Source organism: Sphaerodactylus townsendi, linkage group LG04 (genome assembly GCF_021028975.2).
Source record: "Sphaerodactylus townsendi isolate TG3544 linkage group LG04, MPM_Stown_v2.3, whole genome shotgun sequence".
Taxonomy (NCBI): domain Eukaryota; kingdom Metazoa; phylum Chordata; class Lepidosauria; order Squamata; family Sphaerodactylidae; genus Sphaerodactylus; species Sphaerodactylus townsendi.
In genome coordinates, this window is record NC_059428.1 from 7,628,184 (window position 1) to 7,633,989 (window position 5,806).

The window sequence follows — 5,806 nt, forward strand, 5'->3', positions numbered from 1 at the left end:
AGCTCTGAAAAGCTGTGACTAGCCCAAGGTCACCCAGCTGGCGTGTGTGGGAGTGCACAGGCTAATCTGAATTCCCCAGATAAGCCTCCACAGCTCAAGTGGCAGAGCTGGGAATCAAACCCGGTTCCTCCAGATTAGAATGCACCTGCTCTTAACCACTACGCCACATTGAAAGTGATGCTGTTTCAGGGTGGGGGATATTCCACCCCAAAACAGCATCACTTTCAATGTTGTTTAAATGGGGACCCCAGATTCTCCCTTTAGGGTGGATTTAAAAGGATAATTTGGGAGCTTCTGCGCATGCCTGACTAGAAGAAAGTCGAGCTTTGGGGTCTCTCCCGGCTAGATCAAAGAAAAACCCAGATAATTGGAGAAAATACTGATTATTCACAGTGGAATTTATACAGTTTGAAGAATAAACAGATTCCGGACAGCTGTGAAGTTCAGAAAAGCTGGTGAGTCTCATTATTTTTCTTGAAAAAGCTTGATAAACAACCATCATGCCACCAAAGGATTTAGCTACAAAACAAGATCTGGTGGAGTTCATGTCTGATATAAAAGGGGCAATTAATGCTTTGGAACAAAAATTCCAAAAGAATTTGCTGGAAATGGGAAATGATATCAAAGAGATAAAAAAACAAAATACTTCGCTCACGGAACAGATGGAAAGAGTTAGAAAGAGAGAGAGAAAAAACTCTCAGGAGATAGATGCTTTAAAAAATAAAATAGCAGACATGTCTGATAGACTACGCAGGATGAATATACGTCTGGTGGGAATTCCTCCACTAAAAGATGAAAAACAAATAATCCCTGCGATAGTCGAATGGCTGAAATCAATGAATATCGAGGCAGACGCATCTTATTTTGAAAGAGCCCATAGAGTGTTTAGAAAAATGGGCAATAGACCAGCTGACATATTGATAAGATGTGACTCTGAATCTCGAAAAGAGAACATAATACAACAATTAAGAGCGATTCCTGAGCTAAAATATGAAGAAAAAGCAGTGATAGTCAGGAATGACCTATCTCCTGAAACTCTGGAAATTAAGAAATCACTAATACCATATGCAAATGAAATGTTTAAAGTTGGGAAAAAAATAAAATGGCTTCAACCTATAGCTCTCTTACATCATGATCAAAACCAGAAGTTTATTGCAAAAACACCACGACAAGCTGAAAAACTTTTATTAAATCTTGGTGTTCCACTGCCTAAAAATACAATCCAAGATGACAGCTCATCTTCAGAGGATGAATCTCCAATGGAAGGAACTGCTGAAGAAAGCCTAAGAAGGTCCAAGCGCCAACGAAAACAGACATAAAGAAAAGGCTCTTTTCTGGCATGCAACTATTAAATGTTCTAACTAATATTTCACTCTATATATATTAACACTGTAAAACTAATGCTTTTGACTAAAAATACTAACAGAGCCGAACAAGTAGACTTAGTGTGTGAATGTTTATTAACAGCTAAACCATAACACCAGCTGGTATTTTGACTTCTACAGGTTTTGGATGAAAGCCCAGAACCGAGATGATAAGACGAGCCAAGAATATATAACATTATGTGAATGTTAAAAGAAATATGGTGAAATGAAGTTATTGTAACTTGACTTTAAAGGAAAAAAATATATATCTGGGTATAATATAGCATACTTATTAAAATTAAAAGCCGGGGAGAAGGACAAGCGGCCGCAGAAGACACAAAACCTCCAACATGGGAAGGGAAGAGATTCCCTTATTTACCGGATGGAGAAGTGGGGAAGGGAGGGGGAAAAAGGGAAATGGGAAGGGGAATGATTTGAAAAATAAAATAAAGATGCAAGCAGGGGAACAGGGATTACATGGGAAAAAATATGGTGGGAAATAAAATGAAAATAATTTCAATGAATGTTAATGGGTTAAATTCAGGCTTTAAGAGATATAAAGTAGCTAGATTTATAAAGAATGAACAACCAGACTTGATCTGTCTTCAAGAAACACACAAAAAAAGGGCAGATAGAAATGTTTTGATAAACATTCCAGGCTGGAAAGTTGTTGGGGAAGCACGAGCCACAGTGAAAAAGAATGGGTTAGCTATTTTAGTAAAAGAATCTTTTGACTTTAAGTTACAAGAAATGACCACTGACACAGATGGGAGAATGATGATAATAAAAGCGAAGATTCAAGGTAATCAAGTAACATTGTTGAATGTATATGCACCTAATAGGAAACAGAAAAAATATTTAGAAAAACAATTTAAAAAACTTCAGAGGATTTTTTGGGGAGACACATTGATAATGGGAGATTGTAACATGGACCTTAGAGACCATCTGATGCTGAAAAAATGGAACATAGTAGATAGCTATAAGGAATTGAATAAATCATCCCAGCCGACTTATTTCTCTAACAGACATAAAAAATACACATATATAGATTATGTAATGTTAAAGAACATAAACAACCTACATCTTATAGACATAGAAACACATAAAGAATGGATTTCAGATCACGCGCCGCTGGTGGCTAGATTCAGAGTGGAAGGTGAAGGAAAACAATATAAATGGAGATATAACAATATGATTTGGAAGGGGGAGAAATAAAAAAAGAGTTATTAGATAAGATAAAACTCTATTTCCTAGAAAATAAACAGTAACAGAAAATATTCTCTGGGATGCCTCGAAGGCTGTAGTGAGAGGTTATTGCCTGGCTAGAGAGGCTAGATGGAAAAAGGAAATAAACAAAGAAAGAACAAAAATAGTAGAAGAGTTAAAACAAAATAGATTTAAGCTCCATGCTAAATATGATGTAAGAATAAAGAATGAAATAAGACAATTACAAAATAAGCTAGATGAAATAGAGAAGATGGAACTATGGAAAAAAGAGATATGGGTTAAAAACCAGTTTCAAAGGAATAATATACACTCAGTTAGAAGGTTAGCAAATTATTTGAAGAAAAGAAAGGAGAAACAAAGGGTTAGAAAGTTAAAAGATGATAGGAATCAAATAATAACAGAAAATAATTTAATTAGAAAAAAGTTTGAGGAGTTTTATCAAAAATTATTTGATTATGAAAGAAATATACAATTTGAGGAAAAACCGAATAAAATAATTTCTCAAGAAGACAGGAAAGCTATAGAAGACACTATAACACAAGAGGAAATATTAAAGGTAATTAGAGAATTAAAAAACAATAAATCCCCCGGAACAGATGGGTTCACAGCGGAATATTACAAAGAAATGGCGGAAATTTTAGTTCCTGAACTTCCAACATTTGTTTAACATGATAATAGCAGGTCAGAAGGCCCCAGACACATGGAGGGAGACGGAGATAGTGACAATCCTGAAGCCAGGGAAAAATGCAACTCTAGTAGAATCTTATAGACCAATAAGTTTATTAAATCAAGACTATAAGATATTTGCAAAAATATTATCAAATAGAATTAGAAATATACTTCCAAAAATAATAGAACAAGATCAATATGGATTTGTAAAAGGAAGAGACATACGTCATCCAATAAGAAATGTATTAAATGTATTAGAGCATGGTAAGAAACATAAATATGCTATGATAAAATTAGACGTATATAAAGCATTCGATACAGTAAGTCATGAGTTTCTTTTCCAAACATTACATAATTATGGATTTGGAGAAAGATTTATAGAAGTATTAAAAGAAGTATATAGAAACGCTAAGGCTAAGATAAGAGTAAACGAAGGACTATCAGGAATAGTAAATATCAGAAGAGGAGTAAAACAGGGCTGTCCGCTGTCTCCGTCTCTGTTCGTAATGGCAATGGAGTTCCTAGCTAATAGAATTAGAAATAATGGAAGAATAAAAGGATATAAAATAAAACAAGGAAGAAATCAGAATAAACATGTTTGCAGATGACGTATTATTGATAACAACTAATCCAGAGGATACAATGAAAGAATTAAAAATAATCTTGGAAGATTTCAAGAAATATTCAGGGTTAACAGTAAACATGGATAAAACAGAAATATTAGGAGTGAACATAGAAAAGAAACAGTTTAATAAAGAGATATTAAAGAAGAAAATTAAATATTTAGGAATTATAATTTCTACCAGAAAAGATAGGATGTATAAATATAATTATGAAAACAGATGGAAAAAAATACAAAATCAGATAAAAAGTTGGGAAGCTAAAAACCTATCTATAACGGGGAAAGTAAAAGCAGTAAAGATGTGTTTGCTACCCAAACGCTCTTATTTATTTAGAACATTACCAATGGAAATTAATAAAAAACAATTTGAGGAGTGGGGTAGAAAAATAAAAGCATGGATATTTAATTAAAAAAATGCTAGAGTGATGAATAAAATAGTATATATGCCAAATGGCCTTCTAGGATGGGGAATACCGAAAACTCAGGAATATTTTGACGCATTCCAGATAAAGAGTTTATTAGATATTAATGAAGATAATACCTCAAAATGGTTAAAGTTTGAAAACGAAGTGAATGAAGGAGTAGGCAATTATGGAATTTATACTAATGATTATAAAAACATGAAACATAGAGTGCTAGGCCCAAGAAAAGTGAATATGGATATATGGGAAAAATGGAGAAGTAAATGGATGCCTGGCATTCTGGATAGATCCCCAGTGGCAAGCGTGACTGGAATAGAAGGCTGGAAAATCATAAAGAATTTGAAAGAAAAAGGAATACATAAAGTATCTGATTTAGTTAGTGAAGGAGAAATTATACCATTACAAAATGCAGCGTTTGGGACTCTTTAGTTTGGAGAGGAGACGTCTGAGGGGGGATATGATTGAAGCCTATAAAATTATGCATGGGGTAGAAAATGTTGACAGAGAGAAATTTTTCTCTCTTTCTCACAATACTAGAACCAGGGGGCATACATTGAAAATGCTGGGGGGAAGAATTAGGACTAATAAAAGGAAACACTTCTTCACGCAACGTGTGATTGGTGTTTGGAATATGCTGCCACAGGAGGTGGTGATGGCCACTAACCTGGATAGCTTTAAAAAGGGCTTGGACAGATTTATGGAGGAGAAGTCAATCTATGGCTACCAATCTTGATCCTCCTTGATCTCAGATTGCAAATGCCTTAGCAGACCAGGTGCTCAGGAGCAGCAGCAGCAGCAGAAGGCCATTGCTTTCACCTCCTGCATGTGAGCTCCCAAAGGCACCTGGTGGGCCACTGCGAGTAGCAGAATGCTGGACTAGATGGACTCTGGTCTGATCCAGCAGGCTAGTTCTTATGTTCTTATGTTCTTAAAACTTAATAGAACTGGGAGGGAGAGAAAATTGGCTGGCGATAAGAGGCTTATGGGAAAAACTAAGGAAATTTAGAATAAAAGATGATTGTATAATAACTCAATGGTTAAAACTCCACGAAACATCACAAGGGAAAATTATAGGAGCAGTATACAAGTATATGGTAGAGGATAAAGAATTTATGGTAAGAACTTTAAATCAAAAATGGGAGAAAAGAAAATATCTTAGATGCTGAAAAAATAGAAAGAATCATGGAGAGTATGAAGAAGTTAAAGACTGAAAAATATGTGGAACTAGAAAGAAAGATTTTACTTAAATGGTACAGAACCCCAATACAACTACTAGCCTATATGATAAAAGGACTAAGCCCAAAATGTTGGCATTGTGGAGAAAAGGGAGCATATTACACTCATATGTGGATAGAATCCCTCTGACTTCACTCTCCCGGGTGCCGAGCGGTCGCTCTTCGTTGAGCTCCTCCACCTTTTAAAGATAAGTTTTAAATTTCTCCTACCCTTTGTAGTTTTATCTCTTAGTATTTAGCACTTTCTTTTAATTTAGAGCTTTCTGT

The 5,806-nt window shown here is 35.0% G+C and overlaps 1 long non-coding RNA gene across 1 annotated transcript; it reads left to right on the plus strand.

Moving 5' to 3' along the window:
• The first annotated feature begins 286 nt into the window (after positions 1-286).
• On the plus strand, positions 287-2,974 carry LOC125430667. The gene is made up of 2 exons (XR_007244207.1): positions 287-455; positions 1,506-2,974. It is a non-coding gene; the product is annotated as an uncharacterized LOC125430667 (long non-coding RNA).
• The last annotated feature ends 2,832 nt before the right edge of the window (positions 2,975-5,806 follow it).